Source organism: Zonotrichia leucophrys, chromosome 3 (genome assembly GCF_028769735.1).
Source record: "Zonotrichia leucophrys gambelii isolate GWCS_2022_RI chromosome 3, RI_Zleu_2.0, whole genome shotgun sequence".
Lineage (NCBI taxonomy): Eukaryota > Metazoa > Chordata > Aves > Passeriformes > Passerellidae > Zonotrichia > Zonotrichia leucophrys.
In genome coordinates, this window is record NC_088172.1 from 36,337,334 (window position 1) to 36,357,028 (window position 19,695).

A 19,695-nucleotide genomic window follows, 5' to 3' on the forward strand; every position below is an offset into this window, starting at 1 on the left:
TGTGTCAAAACAGGACAAGTCTACACAGGGGTAAATGTGGGGATTCAACTGTGAAGCCTGTGAGTCTCACTGGAGTTCCTCTTCAGGCCAGCAAAGAAATCCTCACCCACTGGAATTGGACTCTGAGCCTCACCTGAGCCATGCTGGGCCAGGATTAGTTTGGTTCAGAATTAATCTTTTCATTGCTAAGAAGGATATGCCACTCCCATGTGCTGGTAATACAACATCCTTCAAGGTTTACCACAACAAAATGATGCTGTTATTTTCTGTCTGTGTCTTGGCTGTGTTGTGCCCGGTACTCAGAGCAAATTGATGCCATTTTGTTTCTTTGGAAACTTATATTTTTCATCTCCTCTAACTTTAGGTGTCAATCAGGAAGACACACATATGAAATCCTTAACTCACATATGCAGTATTTAAAGTGGGGGGTCCTTTTCTAGTACCTGGAAAGAAATGCAGCTTTGCTGGTGGTGCCAGTACTATTCTGTTTTAGATACCTTCCTCAGGCCAGGAGGAACCACCTCTGTTCCCTTCATTTGTCTATAAAATATCTTTGGCCAGTTCTGACAACATTATCTACAGAAAAACTCTGCTCCCTGTGCATCAAAGCTCAGTTTCATGCTCTCATATTGTTTGTTTTATACTCCACTGAGAAGGGCCACTCAGAACAATAAAGTATGGCAAAAAATTAAAATACAATGGATGAAGGAAGCAAGAGATCGATTATCTTTTAACAGAGAAGGGCACTCAGATAGCCCAGACTGCACTTAATTAATAATAATTAAAAAGCAGTGTTTTCTGTTCCCACCTTGTTTGACCATAAGGCAGCACAGCCTCTGCAAGAATAGCCACTGGGATCTACCTGCAGCTGGCTGAGTCCCTCTCCACAAAAGCCTAGACCTCAGAGCAAAGTAATTGTATTATTCCAGGGAAAAGCCCACGGCTCCATCTAGAGGGGAGAAAGAAATACTGGGGCGTCTGGATGTTTTATCTTCTTCTGTGAGGAGTGCTGTTACTTGAAGGATCAGATGGACATGGAGGTAGGCTGGAGGGAGGGCAGGTTTTGAGGCTGGAGAGGGAACTGTGAGAGGAATAAAACAGATCCAATTACTTTCTCTGTGGCTGCCTGCAATCAATAATGCAGTGGCTCAAGGATTAGATTTGAAACAATCTGTCTGGAGATGATGGAAATGTTGCAGGCAAAAAAATATCCATGGAAGTCATCCTCTAAAGATGTGCCAGCCTCTTGAAAAATCTGAACACTCTCTCTGTTTCTTTCCAGCTCTTTCACCTCCAAAGTTTCAGTAAGTTTACTGAAAGGGTGGTGATTTCCTCCAGCAATCCTTCCCACCTGTCCTTTGGTGACACCCATACCACGTCCCTTTTCCTGCCTTGTACATTCTCCAGGGTCCAAAACATATTTTCACCTTTCTAAGAAGTTCTGTTATAATTGAACCGTGGCCAAATGCCAAAATTATGTGTTGGGAATTCTGCGGTGTGAAAACAGTAATATTGTCAGGATCAGCTGATATCTTGTGTTTATGTCCAGTATACAAATGAGTGATGTCATCTGTGCTTGGCTGCTTCTCAGAGCTTGTGCATGTCAGGGTAAATGTTGTCACTGAGTTATCCTACACTGTGACATCAGTCATGCTCACAGCTCTGTGCACTTAAAGCTGCTGTGGGGTGCTGTGCATCCCTGTGTGGGTTCTGTCTGCAGCCCTTATCCCATGGCAGTGCCCCCGCTCTGTTGTTTTGGGAAGGACCCGGTGTGGGTCCCACTTAGCCAGGAGAAGCCCAGATCAGAGGTGTGCAGGTGGATGTGGGTAGGCTCAGGACCCTTTAGCCCCATCCACAGCAACAGTGACCCTTTGAACCCAGCAAGATTCACTTTGTCCAGAGCTTCTCTGCAGAACTGTGTTGGTGAAGCTGGAACCCCCATCCCTGTGATGCCCAAGAGACCCCACAAAGGGCTGGTGCAGAGGGCAGAGCTCTGTGCTCCTGCCTGGCTCCATCTCTGTGCTTCAGCCCAGCTCCAGCAGGTGCAATGGGGGTGAGAAAGCCAAAGGCCTTGCCTGTGAATAGGGACCTGGGTCCCTTCTGCTGGCCAAGGTGTGGGATGGAGAAACCACCCTTATCACAGGAGGGTGGGGAGGCTGGCAAGGCTCAGAGAGGGTGGTAGCAGTTCTAGCGGTCCCTTCTGCATCACAGGAAGTCACTTTTTGTGACTTTTTGTCACTTTTTCAATGTGCTTTTTGCTGGTACTGATCTCCAAAAGCTCTGACCAAATGGATCAATACCACAGACACACAAAAACTCTTCAGACAAAAAAATCAAGGGATCACAAAGTTTGAAAAGTCCTCCAAGATCAAGTCAAACCTTTGAGCAAATACCCCTGTGCCCTCTAAACCACATCATAAAGTGCCACATCTACTCATTTTCTGAACAATGTCAGGCATGGAGACTCCATCAGTTCCCTGAGGAACCTGTTCCAATGCTTTACCATTTTTAAAGTGAAGAAATGTTTCCCAGTATCCAATCTGAACCTCCCCTGGCACAACTCAAGGCCATTATTCCTTGTCCTATCAGACATCTTTCAAAGTATTAGAGGGAGCAGGGAAATCGGTAGGGCCTGGAGGATCGATGATCTTAGAGGGCTCTTCCAGCCTCATTATTCTGTGATTCTGTGATTGTCCCTCCCCGTGTATTCATGCTCTGTCCCGTCGGTCCGGCGGTCGAGGCACACTGGAGTGCTGGGGCTGCATCACCACACGGTGGCATGAGCTCTCTTCTGCTGCTGGCCCTGCGCTGCAGCACCGGCGCTGGAGCTGCTGCTCCGCCTGCCCACAGCGTTTGGCTGCCTCCTGAAAAGCGAGGATGGAGTTTGCAAAGGCACAGGCAGCTGCAATTCCAATCAGAACTGCGGTTCCACTTATCCATCACTTTAGAAGTGTGCAGGCTTGAAGAAAATATGAACACCGCATAAATATTGCTGAGCTGACATAAAATGTTCTGGTGTATGCGTGCAGTCAGATCTTTTCTGCATCTGCTCATCAATGGCATGTTCAACACCAGGAGAATTATGAATATATTCATTCCAATCCTACATTCATTTGTTTTGCTTTCCTTCCCCCGTAGTCTTGCTCATGCAAGCAAAAGTTTTTGGAACATGTGTTAAATACATCTTTGCACAGAGGGATTTTGCTGGTTTGGTCCCACTGCAATGTATGTGTCAAATGAGGAGACAGAATCAGCAAAGCACAAGCTGCTGAAGAAAATTGTTGTAAAAATTTTAATGCTGGAACTAGTGCTGATCTTAGGATTATCTCTAAATCATCTTCCGTAGATGGATGCCAATCTATCATTTTATTTCGTGATGCTGCAAAAAACTTCACTCCATGTGCTCAGGATGAGACCTGGCATTTTTCAAATGAGAAACTGCAGTTTCATCAATATAAAAACTTTCCATAGGAACATGTCGATTCGATGACTTTATACTCAGAAAAAGCCAATGTTCTCAATTCCAACCATTATTGGCAATGTTCTTGGAATAGAACCCTGGGATTTTTTCTATTCCCAAATGATTGGTTTCTAAATCACTTTCATTTAACAATTAAGTTATAAATTTTAACAATAGTCTTATTTGCCTTTCTAGGTAGGCTGGAATGAAAATTAGAGCAATTTTTGGGTTTGATTCCCAAGTAAAAAGGGAGGGAAAGGACTTTTTTCTTTTGCAGGAGAAAAAATAACTGTGGTTTTCAAGGCAGTTTTCATTCTGAGACTGAAATTGTGATGAAAAGTAGTTGATGAAGATTGGGTGCATATTACAGGGCCTGAGAGAGCAAATAACTCTTGTCTCCAGAATTCAACAGCAGCAGAATGAAACACAGCAGGTTTCAGGACTGGGACCACTCACCACTTCTTACTGCAAGTGCTGGCAGCCTCAGCAAATCTGGGAAGTTGGAAGGGTCTTGTTTTTCCAACTACATAACCATAGCGGATGTTTAAGCAGATTTGTTCTTAGCTTTGTTAGGAAATATCTGCTTCTTTTCTACTTTACATTAGCCTTGGTCTTGAATCCAGGTCCAGCCAGCCATCACCACATTCCCCCTTGCACTCTTGCAAAGCTTCTTCACATTAAAATCCCCCTGGAAAATGCAAGTATTTGCTGCCTCACCAGAGAGTATGACTTGGAGAAAATTGACTACAGGTAAATGCATTGAAAGAAGCAATTACAAAACAGTTCAGCACCATTATGGAACTTCTTCCAAGTGCAGTTCTTCCTGCATGACAAGCCTATGATGAATGGATCGCAGAAATGTCATTGTATTATACTGCTGTGTAATAATAACAGGTCCAGTGGAAAAGTTCAGGTAATGTTGATATTGTCCTAGAACAAATATAAAATAGGTAACAGACAGGAGTCAATTTTATCCCATTTTTCATGATTCTATGGATTTTAAAATGTAAGAATAACAAGCCAAGCCAAATATTCATCAGCCATTGCTTTAGCTAGTAAATTAAGTGTGGACTGTTCATTTTCACTCACATGGCTAATCCTTCTAACTCCCTACTTTTCAAAAGCAGTGGCCATGTCCAAACTTTGTAATATCAGGGATGTTCTAATGTTCTAATCCTTGCACAGTGCAAAAATATCTCTGTTAGGAATAAATAATAAATGCTTAGAATTATAAAATAAAAAGAGGTGAAATACCCTCAGTATTTGAATTCACCCTGTGTCTGGCAATCTGTGGCTTTGTGATGTAAGGAACAAGATGGATTTGGTTTCTGCTTCATGTTTGAGTCCTAAACAGACCTGCAGCTACTGTTAATAGTAAAATTAAATGCTGAGTCTTTAACAACAAGTTTTTTGTCATGATTCAAAGATTGTTTTCTTGTTTACTGAGAGCTATTGGCTGGGCGTCACTTTTGCCTTCTAGAACCACTGGCCCCATCTGTGTCTGATGGGGTCCATGTGCTTTTCTTGGCAGTACTGGTGTCCAGGCTATCACCATAACCTCTCAAGATTACATCCCTGTGCCTGTTCAGGAATCCTAATCCAGCAGCACCATTCAATGTTCAATGGGCTCCTGCAAACACTTTTCCTCCCAAAATAATTGCTGCCGTTACTAGACTTGATTTCTCTTTGAATTCTTTTCTAAGTCCAGGTCTTTCCTTCCCGATGACATAGTAGGCACAGGGGACAACAAAAGTAATGTGTGAGATTTATTTGCAAACTGGTAAAATCCACATACAGAAAGGGGAATGGAGACACTGACTCTGCTGCCAACTTGGATATAAATAATTCCCAGTAAAATGGAAGGCAACACATGTTACATTTGTATGTTGAAGTAAAAGATATGAAGCAGGAAATATTTATTAAAGTAGTTCTTTTTAAAGGCCTCCTTTTTTCTTTGATGTAGGTACCTGTAAAAAAAGTTAGATTTGTGTAAAAATTCTGCTTTTGGATGCAGACAAGTTGATTCATTTTCCATTTGAACTGAGAGGAAATAGAGAAAGGAACCTGCTCTTTTATAAGAACTGTGTTGGTTATTGTTTTCAGCTAGGATAACCAACATCTGATCTCCTCAGTCTGCAGTTCATCAGGGTCAGAAACTCCTTTTTCAGCTAGAAGTGCCTGAACCAGCCAACTATTAACTAAAAAACATCTGCAGGAACTCCCTGCTTCCTACTGCTTGAAACTGTGAAGACAAGACCACAAAATTTATAGAGACAGAGAGAGAACAAGAAGTGAAAATTTGGTCATGAGGCATGACTGGCAGGCTCTGCTTTCTGCTCCCAGGCTCTTTTATAAAAGATTTCTGAATAAAAATGCGTGGAGCTCCTTGAGGCTCATGAACAGAGCTCAGAGAGGCAGCAGCCAGCAGATGTGGAATCTTGTGCAGCAGCCTCCGACTTCTCTGTTGGGACATTTTTTGGGGGACAGTGGCACAGGAGCCCTCTGAGTGTGTCTGCTGCTGCAGGTAAGGACCAAGGACAAGGCCAGGGGAACCACAAGGCTCTGGGACTGAGGGAGCTCTCAAAGCTCCTACAGAGAGTGGTCAGCTGTCCTTGGCCCAGAGTGCCTGGAGGCTTTGATTCAGCTGCCACTGAACAGGGGGACCAAGTAGTCTTTGAGCTGCTCTTTTCTCCAGGATGGGGTACATTTCATGCATTCAGATCCATACATGGTACCCTTCTTTTTTGTCATAGGAAGAACCAGGTTGTGGAGCCATAAACCACAGGCTGTGCAAGCCATATCATTCAAGAAACCCTAATTACCTCACCCTTTCTTCTAATCAGCTCCTGACTCTAACAGAATCATGAACAGAGATGGTTATAGGCACATACCTCTCTTTGCACTGCAACTGTTTGAATTTTAACCTTCCTTTTAATATCTTCTTATAAAAAATGTGCAGTTATTGAGTTGCCCTGTTTGTTTCCAGGTGACCATCAGATGCTCAAATACTCTGATCCGCAGTGAGAAGGAACATTATGAACACCTACAAAATGACATTGCTGGCTTTAGCAGATGTGCATGTTTTGTAGCTGGTCCAGAGATAGCATTTCTCATATTCAGGAGGGCTCAGTTCATATCATGAATTAGTGATGCTATTGTACATCTTACAATATTTTACATAATTAAACGTGACAATGCCATTTGATATGGACAATTAAACTCGTATTTGTGAGCAAAGTGTAATTAACAGTATAGACACTGTGCCATTTTGGAATTTGCTTTCAGTGAGTCTAATTACTTCACATAACTAAAACACATTTGAAAGTTTATCTTTAATTTAGTTCTATCCTTTGCAATTAAACCTTTTAAGACAGCTAGATTAGAAACAGAATGTTAAAACATGAAGACTGCTAGAATGCATACCCAAAAGCTCCCAATTTTTAGGCTATTTCAATAACAGATACTGCAAAGAAATTATACTCTTTGCACAAAATGCATTTTATGACTTTATAGAGAAACATTTTTCTTTGGAAGATCCTGGGGAAATGTACTTCCTGAGTCATACTCTCTGTCCCTGACTTTTTCTCTGTACATCTAAATGTTTCTTTGAAATTACTGAAAGATTTATCTCAAAGTGTGCGCCAAACTTGTTTTCCTAAAAAATAAGGGATATCATCCATAGCTGCAGTGATGATTCATGCATAAAAATGTGGGGTATTTTACAGCTATATTAGGAGTTTTAAATTAAACAGTATCAGGGGCTGGGCATTGGGACTTGATTATCCAATACCTTTAGAGGAGACCCCTGATACTTGCCCATGTGATACCTGTGCATGCTGAGGAGTTGTTATTTGCTGTATATCATCCATAGTAAGCATTTTGGTTGCATTTACCCCCTTCTTTTTTTTTAAATATATATAAAATGAGAATTTAATAGCATGTCTGTGATCATACTGGGCCAGTTAAGGCAATGTCACTAATTAGCTCAGAAGCACAGATGTCAGCTACCTCTCACAGCAGTGGGCTTCCTTACACACTCAGCTGATGCCATAGGGCTTGATAGGTTGAAATGCAAGACTGTGCCAGGAGATGCAGAGCTATTGATTCAGCTTCTCCATGACTTTAATCTCAATATTTCCAAGTTAGACCATAGTTGAGAATGGCATTAAAAAGAATTAGCTATTGTTTTTGTGTTACATAATATTATTGAAGCAAACGGGGCAGAATCTTTCAGATTTTATGAGTTTTAAGCAGAGCTCAGAGAGTCAGAACACTGTCTGTCCACCCACTTCTCCAAAGAATGCTTGTAGGAGTCTGCTAATCTAATGAATCTAAATGTTTTCAGTTTAAATGTCTACATCTAAGCTGATTTTCTAGGCCTCTTTCATAGATAATAGAGAAAAGCAAGTACTTCTAATCTCCTTCCTTCTCACTTAAATTTCCAAACCAGCTCAGATGACTCACAGGCCATTAAGTGCATATTTATGAGAAAACACCGGAAAAATTAACACTGGAAAACTAGGCTGGAGCTGATTCCTGGATGTCACTTAGAGCACCCCTCTGCTCAAAGCAAGACCAACTGCAATGCTAGATCTGATTGCCAGCAGCTCTCTGTGAACTGTTTTTTGCAGGCCTAGAAAGGGGAGTGATAAGCTCAGACGTGGATGCTCATATTGCACATGTCCTCATGCAGGCACAGGAACTCTTTCCCCTCTGGCTGTTTTTGTGTGTGTGCTTGATGAGTGCTCAGATGGCCTAGTCTTCTAGCAGCTGTCAGGAACATCTGGAGCACAATTAAAAGTGGAAGAAAAACTGTGATGCTAAATAAAGAAAAGCTATATATCAGCCCACCAGAAACGTGCACAAAGCTGAACTAGTTCCATAACAATTTACCAAAGAAACACCTCTCTAGAGAAGTCACGTTCAAACCTTTTCAAAATGCACTTGGCATGTCAAGTGCAATGATTTAGGAATGTGATTGAGTTTGAAATTTAAACTAAATTTAAACAGTTTGAAGTTTAGTGTCTGAATTCAGCTACTGACGTAGGGGTGTGTATAGGCTCTCCAGGTATCCTGGCTGTGGTGGAGTCAGCAGAGTTGAGACATTTAGGTGCCCAGAGACTGAGGCTGTGGCATGATCCTGTGTCTTGTGTCAGTCAGGATGCCCAAGGATGTCCTATCTATAATTCCAGATGGAGAAGTCTTTCCTGTATGTCTGAGCACAGGCTGGTGTCTTCCATGTCCTTCCATGATGCTGGGTGTCTTCAAAGGCCACCTAAGGTGACTTAATATTGAATTGTGTGTATTTCCACCCACCTGCCAGGCTTTTTTAGTTGGCATCTGTCATAGGTACCATCATTTCTCTAAGAATTGAAAATTGCCCCTGGAAAATGCTGGATTATCCACAGTCCTCATACAAGCTGCAAAAAAGTGCAGAGAACAGGAAGGTTTCTCTCCTGAGACCAACACAGCTAAGCAGGGTGTCATGACAATGGAACTGAAGTCCTTAGGGACCTTCCACTATTCCCTGGGAATTAAAAAAAAAATTAAATGAAAGGCTTAGTGAAAGCATCTGTGCAAAGAAATACAGCAGATATCAGTGCCACTGACAATCTGCCTACTGGTTAGTGTGGATCCAGTTCCTGTATTTCTTTGAGTCTTCATTTGCCTTAAATTAAATTGAGATAACACAATTTCTAAAGGCTTGGAGATTCTTCAATGGCAAGGATGTGTAAGAGCTGAGGAAAATTGTTTAATGCTTAAAATAGGAAATTAGAAAGGTTTTAGTTCAAACTGCTGCTGGGTCTTTTGAGAAAATAAATTTCTGAAAAAGGAGTGCTGGGTAATTGAAAGGAAACTATGCTACAAAACTTTTAGAAAAAAAATAGAGAATCATTGAACAACCAAGAGAGGAAAGGCAGTTATATAACTCCAAGTAAATAAACCACTCAGTTAAATAAAAAAAATCACCTCATTTTTAGCTCAAAATTTTGCTTGTCTGGTAAACAATTGATGTCTCTTTTTTTTTATAAAAATATAAATAGGATGTGATTGCAAATGACATTTCCATGCTAATTTCTCACTATGTTTATGAATGTGAAAAACTCTGCTGGATTTTTTGCAAATCTGATTCAACAAGTCCTGGTTGGAAAGAATAAAAGAAACAAGATGCATGAGCAAAATGTTTCCAAATTTTTTACATTAGGGCCTCTACCACACTCAAATATCTAAAGTTCCTGATCAGTTTTGAAAACGCTATTCTTCTCCATGAAATTCAGAAGAAATTATACTGATATTATTGTAATGAGATGATACACCATTCTCACCAGATGAGGTCTGGGATCAGATCTTTATACACAAACATTTTTTCCCCACTTTCGTGTGTCCCATAACTTCCTTTGCCAAATGTAGTAAGATCCTCCTAGAAAAGAAGTTGATGCACCAGCTGGATGAAAGCAGACAGTATGAATGGTCATGCTCAGAGGATGGGGATGTTGGAGTCTAATAATTAGATTTTTCCCTATTTTCAGCATGCTCATAATTTAAAACATATAAAAAAATCCTACTGAAATTGGTCAAAATTCCTTCAGTATTTAAAAATTATACATATTTAAGTGTTTCAGATGAAAGAGCAATTGCAGATTAATGGGAAGATAAAGCTCAGCTGCACAGTGACACTTGGACAGGATATAGAAAAAATGCCTAATGAATTTATTGTGGAACAGAATATACTGCAATATCTGAATAAGGAAAGCAAATTTCATGACTGCCACAGAATCTGAGGCTGCTTGTGAAATTCTAAAATAGAGTGCATTTGAAATGCAGTAATTTTCTTTTTTTAATTGAATACCAGGAAGGAAGTGAGTTTTGCTGAAAGTGAGCCAGCTATTGGCATGCTTCTTCAGCAATCCATCATAGCTTTGCAACTTTATTTTCTTGTACAGCACAACATATAAAAAGAAAGCAGATACATTTATTTAACTCGAGACTTGTCTGGACTGCCCACACACCAACACTGGAAAGGAGGAGAGCAGAGTCACCAGTCAGGTTTTGTTCTCCTGTGTGTCCTGTCACATATCTGGCAGACCTGTGGGATGCCTTGGACACCCACAGGTGTCTTGGATAATGCTAGGAAGCTGTGCTTAAGCAACAGAGTTGAGATCTGTACAGATGGGAGAAGTTGCTTAGACACTTCCAGTGCCAGAAGTCACCTGGACACAGACACCTCCACAGAAGGATCCCCCTGGATGTCAGAATCATGTAATGGTTGGGGGTGGAAGATCATTGAGATGATCTCAAGGATTATCTTGTTCCAACTCCCCTGCCATGTGCAGGAATGTCCACCAGACCAGGTTACTCGGAGCCCCATCCAGCCTGGCCTTGAACATCTCCAGGAGTGGTGAATCCACAAACTCTCTGTTTCAGTGTGCCACTACTCTACTAGTACAGAATGTCTATTTTAGACATTCTGGGCTATTTTATGCACATTCCTTCATCTGCAAGCTCTACAAAATGAGCTCCTGCCTTTCCAGTGAAAGAGGAGGGCTTGGACTTAATTGCATTATTTTCACAAATTCTCAAGAGGAACCCCTTCATTCCTGTACTCAAGTCCTCATATCAGCTAATCCATTTTTAGGATTTCAAGCAAGGATATTTCTAAAGCAGTGATTTGTTTTGGAACTCCTGTGATATTCAGGAGCACAGTTGCTTCAAGTATCTAGAAATCTCCAACTACCTGAAGTTATGCAGTTTTCCCAGCTGCTCATCTTTTTTAAGGACTAAAAACTATGAAGTTACATGACAGAGCTTCTTTGGACCTTTTCAGATTACTGAATTACATTCCTTAATTTCAGGTACTTGCACCAATCACCCACCTGTTGCCATGCTTTTTTGTCCTGCTTCTTAGAATATCTATTTTCAGTTGCTCGGTTGAAGCAAAACAAAACTTTCTATGCAAATTCCTCCTTTAGAACTATGGCATTTCATTCTGTAAATGGAACTAGGTCATGGAGCTTGTCAATATTTTAAGCATGTTAAGACACAAAGGGATTAAAGTATTAAATACATGCCTAACAAACAAGAACACAATGAATTATAATAAACTTACACTAGAATATAATTTACTCAAAAATGCATTTCTTAACCTGCAAAATGCATATAGCTTTCAAGAAAAAATACTTTTGGTTATTTTCTAAATGGTGGCCTGTGAATTGAAACAGTAAACCTTTACTTGAAAGTAAAATGCTGTTCAGCCTGGAGAAGGATCTGTGGAGACCAAAAGTTTTAAAGGGGCTACAAGAAGTCTGGTGAGGGTGTTTTACCCAGGGGGTAAAACTTTCCAGAATTTTACCAGAGGGTAAAACTCTCACCAGAGGGAAAGAAGTGATAGGGTAAGGGCTTTAAATTGACAGAAGGCAGGTTCAGATTAGATAGTAGGAAGAAATTCTCCCTTTTGAGGGTGATGAGGTCCTGCCACAGGTTGCCCAGAGAAGCTGTGGCTGCCCTACCCCTGGAAGTGTTCAAGGCCAGGTTGGACAGGACTTGGAGCAACCTGGTTTAGTGGAAGGTGTCCCTGTCCATGACATAATTTTTAAGATCCCTTCCAACCCATCCTTTCTATGATTCATTTCCTTCACCTGCAGATGTGCCAGCTGTTGTTGCACCTGAGGTGTTTAGCTTGTTACTAAACACGGGTGAAACCATGACTGATCCCTCCTGTTTCCATCTTAACTAAAATATTAATGGCGAGGATCACCCCAGCTAAGCTTAGCTGTCTAAAAACAGGCATCTAGACTATACAAGGCATATAAGCTTTTAAAAACTCTTAGAGATGGGTGTCTCCAGGAGGTGAGATATCCCACATTGAGCTAGACAGCCAAGACACTTGTCCAAACACATCTCATAGGTTATGTGCTTTTCTTCATCACTTATAAGCACAAGTAACTCTTTTCACTCTCTAGAAGTTCAATCCTCACCTGTGTGTATTAACATTGCTGCTGTTCATAGGCATATGCTACAATCCCAATCTGATTGGATTCATTAATGATTAAAAATAACTTCCTCCTGCATGGTAATGCTAAAGTCTCAGCATTTATGGGAGCTGAGGCACTCAGCAGCACAGGACAGGCTGGCAAACCCCAAATGATTCCTGTAGATACACAAGAGAAACCTCTCTTAGACCATGTGTTTCTGTCATTTTCAGACTCTGAGATAGAAAGAGGTTACTTGTGCAGGCAGTGTTGACTTCGAGGAATTTGAGGCAAATTCAAGAAGAAGTGTTAAGAAGGAAACATGCAGTGATCAGAGGCAACAAAATTTATTTAAGATTTAGGCAGGAGGCAAAGACCTTTAAATGAAAGGGTCAGGAATTCTGTTTTCATGAATAGCAAGACATCAGGCCAAGCAAGATAGAAGCATTTCTCTGCGTTTCTTAAGATGACTCTGCAGAATTGCTAATCCAGTAAATACACAGACCAATGCACTGTCCTTCCAGGTCCTTATCTGCTGATCTTGGAAGGCAAATGTCTTTTCTTGTATTTCTGCAATAGAAAGAAAATATGCCAAGTTCAGACCAGAAGTATGAAATGTGTGCTGCTAAGACTTACATTAGGACATTAAGATAGTAAGTGCAGACCAGACAGCTCCCCAATAAAGCAGCTATTCTGATCTTTTTTTCTATCTATTATCTCTAAAAACAATTCAGTGCAATTTTGGGTCCATGGCAGGCTCCAACGTGATGTATGGTGATAGCACTGTTTATTTTCATTTAAGTTAGATTTTGGGTTCTTAGTTAGAAGTGAGCTAAATGTTGTTGAAAACGGCTGAATTGGAAATATAAAGACAATAATCCATTGTTAATTTCAAGATTTTATGCACTAAATGCTGTGATAGCAAAGTTTCCTTCACCACACTTTGCCCACCATGCTTAAACATTCATTGAAGCACTTTTATTGTTGAAGATGCTCCTTTTACCTATATCAACTGAAAAAGATAGCAAGAATATTGTTTTCTCCTAAATAAACCAATCTCTTTTATTATCACAGAAAGGAATCATATTGTCCAGCTGTTATTTCAAATCATATTGTCCAGTTCTTATCTCAAATAACACCCACCCAAGATTAATTTCTAAGTATTAAGGTTTCACTAAGGGCTAGAGAAGAGGAATGTGCAGAGGAAGCACTCACTCAGACACAGGCACGTGAGTACATTTTTAGGAACACAGGAAGATGCTTTTGAAGCATCCAGAGGGGAATTTCATCTGCCTCAGTTTGGAGGTTTAACTTAGGCAGATGACTAAGTTAAATAATAGAGTTTATATTGTCTGTTATTTCTCAATGAGTTGTGGCTCCTTGAAGTTCAGGCAGTTTCATGCTCTCTTTACTGCACCACACCATTCACAGGCTGTCTCTGCTCATGGCTTCCAGCACTTTTTAAATACTGAGGATAAAGACAGAATGCTTAGGATCATAGAATCATTTAGGTTGGAAAAGAACTCTAAAGCCATCAAGCCCAACCATTAACCCAGAACTGTCAGAACCACCCCTAAACCATATCCCTATAAACCTCATCTACACATTTCCTGAACACTTCCAGAGACAGTGATTCCACCACTTCCCTGGACAGATTTCTTGACAGATTCCACTGATGTCAAATAACTTGGCACATGTGTAACAGACTTGGAAAGTGAAAGAGTAAATTAGTATATCCTAAGTATTTTTTGCTCATGTTTAAACAGAGCTTGATTTATTTATCTTGTCAGCATATTGTAGAATTTTCAATTTGAACTATGACAATATTAACACAAAAATACTATTTTAAATCTAATATAAACATAATATAAATATAATAACTAAGTTTTCTAAAACTCACACCTCTTTAGAGAAGATATATTATCATCTAAAAAATGCATTCAGTGAGGGTAGATGAAAGGTTTTCATTGCTCATACAGGTGTTATTTTTAATTTAACTTGTCTCTCACCTTTCCTCAGAAATCTCACCTGCTTCTGCTGATCTGTTACAGCAAAGCTGTCAGCAAATGCCAATCAAATGCCAAATGGAAATCGTGCACACTGTGAAAAAAACTAAACTGAAGTGAGTGGGTGTAGAAGCCTGGGTAACCAGGAGTTTAAGCATTGCAATGTCTCAAACCCCAAAGATTATTGTGGAAAAGGGCAAATTAGAACAGGATCTGGCTGGAGAAAAGGCCATGCAGAGGTAGGGCAGCACTGCACTTGGAATCAACTTCCCTGGTTTGGACCATGGAGACTGCACAGCACAGAGCAGTGCAAGTGCAGGAATGGGGCCAAGGAGTGGGCAAGACCAGCAGAGTGGGACTGGGACAAGCCAAGACCCTGAAAATGCTCCAGCCCATTTCCAGAAGGAGCCAGGAGAATGGACTGTGCATGATAACTCATTTGCATGAGAAGTGAAAAGACCAGCCCCAGAGCAGGGAAAGCTGTCTACAAAAACAGGTGCTGCCCTAGGCCCTGGACACCCCAGGGCTGGGGTTTTACTGTCCTTCCCCATCTGATCTCTCTCTCTCCCTGTGTCCTTTCCTTTTTTTATTCTTTTACTTATCTTACTATTCAAAGACAGGTGCAGAACAATACCAATTTCCTTGCTGAGTGTGCAACTTGCTAACAAAACTTGGAAAGCCATTTGGATCCCTCTGGCTTTTGCTGTTCTGTTTTGACCACAGGCACCTACAAATCTTGGGTGCTGCCTTTTGCTTAGGAATGGGACATGGCAGTGGGGGATTCCAATCCCTCACTCAGGGCAACCTTCGTTTTGGTTTCAGCTTTGCTCCAGGGTCACTGGGGTCAGAATTTGCCTCCTGGCATCTGTTTTTGGTTGCACATCACAAGGTGAATGTTCAGGTCATATACTGAACCATCTTAGAAGTAATTCCACAGCCACATTTCTAAATATTTGTTCTTATCTGCAATTAATCCTTTTGAAAACAAACAAACAACAAAAAAAAGTGAGCCAACGTAATGGTTTAAAAGATTAAAATACATATTCTGACAAAAGCATAGGTTTGATTTGTCACTATTTTGTATAAATGATAATTTTTTTCTGTGAAAAGCTGAATCAGATCTGGGATTGACATTGTGATATTTGGGTTTGTTAGTAATAAAAAAAGATCCCAATAAAAATGCAAGGAGTGCATGGAAGTTTTTATGTGGAGAAAACCAATACATTGAAAAAAGTTAAATTATATGAGGCCTGATGAGAACATTCTGTTTGATTTGCGGCAAAAGTTTTATTTGTCCTTAGATGACTTTGGATTTTATTGGTTTGGAGACATCTGAAAGAAATTTCAGGTAAATATAAAATAGAACTCTTTCATATAAGAAAAAAACTTAAATGTTTGACTTTCACAAAGAGGTGCTTGACTTTCTTAAAGAACATCCTTTCATCCCAAGGCATCCAGAGAAGTCATGTCCTCCCAACCAACCTTCAGGGTGCTGGCAAGGCAAGTACTTATCTTCTTCCCAAAGAAATCCAGATGTCTTTTCCTTCCGAAGCACTTAATTTGCTGCTCTGCAGACATCACCCTGGTGTCTTTGATCAGGCCCTGGATCAGGAGGTAGGGAGCAGCCTGCAGCTGGAGGGAACAGGTTACACTCGTACCTGCAAGCAGGAACTGAACCTGCAACCTCTGCTGGGTGTTTGCAGTTCAGTGAGGAGCCCATTAGTGCAGTACTTCCACTCACATGCATCTTCCTCTTCACTACTACTTTCCTTTTATTACTTATCTTATTTATTGCCTTCATCAGGCAAAAGTGTCCCACAGGAAATCTTTCAGAAAATACAATTTCTGCAATGGGAGAGTTTATAGCCCACTAACATTTTGAAAATTGTCAACTAAGAGAACCACACAGGCGTCGGTTAATATATATTTTTAATGTCCTTAATGAATCTGTATGCAGCAATTACAAACAAGGGAGTTAATTTAAAACATATGGTTTATATGCACAATATATCTTAGAATTAATAAAGCAGAGACAGACAAGTGAAATCAATGTGAAGTAATATATGCAATGTCTTCTGTTGAACACCATTTCTGGCAGAAGTCTGTGTCAAAAGCACCTTATAATAATCCTCCTGTGCTTTCTATCTCTTAGCAATTCTCTGTTCCAAAACCTACAGCAATACTGAAAATGAGAACTCTCTGCTAACATGAAATCAATGTGTTGCTTAATGGCTCATGTGAACTTCTCCATCAGGAAGAAGTGGGCCCTCCCATAATTGTTATATGTAGTTATTTTCTACACTAAGTATTATATGTGCCCCCATTAGCCCAGAAATATTCCCTGCTTCCTAAAGTAGGACTGCAGATCTGAGGTACAATACTCTGCATAGAACCTACCAGCCCAAATCCAGTCAAATAACAAAGATCAAAAGTTGTTTCCTTACAGACAAGCTTTGAGTTGCTGTTTTATGGGGAGGAAAGACTTGTGTAACTTTTATTTGTTTCAGGCTGGGTCCTTTGATCTGACATCTCCCTCAAACCTGCTCCAATGCCTACTGTAATATGAAAGTTGAGAGTACTTTGTTTCTGGAAGTCAGGCGTTTTCTGCGCCTTTTGAAGTCCTCCATCCAAGTTCTGATGTCAACACTGAACTGCAGAGAGGAGAATCATATTAGACTTTTCTTGAGGCACAGAGTGAATTGACATAAACATGAGTTATCTGTTAATATTGTTGTTTTTGCTGCCTGGCCTGATGACTGTGACTCCTATCTCCAGTGCTGCCCACTATATTCAATCAAAAAAGAACTATGTCTTACCCTTTTGGGTAAGCTGTTGCCAATAATTTCTTTGAGTCAGTTGATTCATTTTTATTACTGTTTTTGTTTTCTTTGTGCTGATACTTCTGAAGCTTTTCCTTGACCCTGGGAAAGCTATTTGAAATGAATGCATTTAATTTTTTTTTGTAGTGAAAATCATACTGTGACTTCAATTTTGAAAAGTATTGATAAAAGTTAAAAGTGTCTCTATTTGTTAGAATTGCTCGTCATGACTATTTGCAATATTGCTATTGCAATGACTATTCTTAAATATCTTTTAACAGAGCGAATTAATAATTTTATTTCCAAAATCCATCATAATTACAATGCCTGCATTCTTTCTTTCCTTCCTGCTGCAGAATGAGATGAAGAGTTTTAAACTTTATTACAGGAGAGCTGCTGCTTTGGGTGTATATAACTGCTTCTAAAAGACTGCACAATTTTCAATTGCCAGTGCCTAAATAAAAGATCACAAAATGAAAGTTCTTCTTCAAAGATATGTTCTTAATTTTTCCAAGCCTAACACTTTGTTTTTCAGTTCTGTGTAGAAACCAAGTTTGTTTTCAATCAAATTTTCCGTATTAGAAGTATTGTTGTACATCCTAAAATTTATCTTATTTCTTCCTTCTGGTTTATTGTGATTTTTTTTTTTTTGGTGCTACTGTTAACTGAGAGCTGCCTGCTGAGACCACAACATTTCTAGATGCTTAAAGTAAAGCAGCCATCACCCAGAAAATTTTCTAATCTAAATTACGCAGGCAAACAAAGCATGAGGAGAAATCAGTCTGATCCTTATTTCATTGCTCAGGCACTGAGGTGCACTGGAGATTAGTGGCAACGTTGATACTGAGGTGTAAGGAAGATGAATTCTTCCTTCTCATGGCTGCAAGACTCCCAGGGTTTACACTGAAGGACAGATTAGATAAGCAGGATAAGCAGGTGCAAGCTGTGACCCCATAGGTTCTGTACCAAGGTGATTTCTCTGCCTCCCTCTCCTGTTAAGAAAGTGTGAAACATGGCAGTGAGAAAAAAACCAGAACTCTCTGTGGCAAGTATTTGCATAATCACATAGATTATGTATTTCCCTTGCATTAGAGTGTATTATGACAAATTTACTACAATTTTCAATTATTACATTCACATGCTACAAGGTTTCTATAACATTTTAGTGTTATATAATGATCTCTGAAGTGCTCAGAAAGCATCACTGTTTTTCTGTCTCTCCCACCTAGACCCTTTGATCATTCCAAGGAAACATTCTCATGGACTGACACTTCCCTCTGTCAAAACATATTTCCAAAGGAAACCTGGGTGACTGCTGCAAGAAACTGTACTCTATAAGGAGTTGCTGGGAAGTTAAGAACTAGAGTTTTGTATTTCTGGAGGCTTTATTTTCTGAATAGTGATGGGACATGGCTCTACCAAGTAGAACCTATTGGCATTCACATTGCCCATTCCTGAGATGAGGTTGGGTGCAGCTGCCAGCACTAAAACCATGTCAGCTTCTTTCAGTGGGAGGAAAGGGCACCACCTGCTTGATTAGGCCAGATAAGATGCTGAGGAATAAAACTCATAAGACTGAGAAAGTTGTGAACCCTCTGGGAGCAGGGATGGCAGCAACTTTTACTACTTTTACTTTTTCCCATCCATGAGCTCAGGCAGCGCAGTTACCTGAGCTTGCAGTGGGGAAGCCTGTACCACAGCCTTGGATGAACTATCTCAGGGAAGATAATTTGCTCTTGTTCTCAGCAGGCTGAAATAAACTGATTCAAACTCTGCATGGCTAAACCTTGTTTTGTGTTTTGAGTATTTCTAATTTATTTTGCAGCCTTTCCTGCGGACTTGCCTCAAATTGCAGGATTTGATTTGCTTGTGCTATCCAGCAGGCATGTGAACTCATGTGGCATTACAAATGGGGTAGATAGATATTTCTGCATGGAGCTTTGGAAGGATCTGAGTTTCCTGCTTATTAACCCCTTTGGGTGCACATGTGAGATTTTCGGAGCAGGAGGGAAGGAGGCAATTGATCACCTTGCACACATGCTGCCCTTGCTATGGGAACTTGTACTGCTAAGAGAAAAGGGCAGTACTATGAAAATAAAAGGTTCTACTCCTTTGCTCCGAATTGGTCAATATCCTCCTAATCCTGCAAGAAAATAATCTGTTTATGGGCTGGGAATTAAGTTGCAGGTCAAGCAGTTCTGCTGACCATGTAGACAGTAAATTTGGAGGCAGTGCTGGAGATCATCCTCTGCAGCTTTCTGGTCTAAGAGCAGCCCTCTTGAAAAAGGCTTTCTCAGGCCTGTTCAAACAGGCGCACTGGTCCACAAGATGCTTCTGAGATATCCACATCTGCTGAAAAGGGTGGAAGGTGGAGTGAGACTGGATGTGGATCCTCTTTTGCCCATTCTTGCTCTGGAAATCTGGCCCCGGCAGTGGGAAAG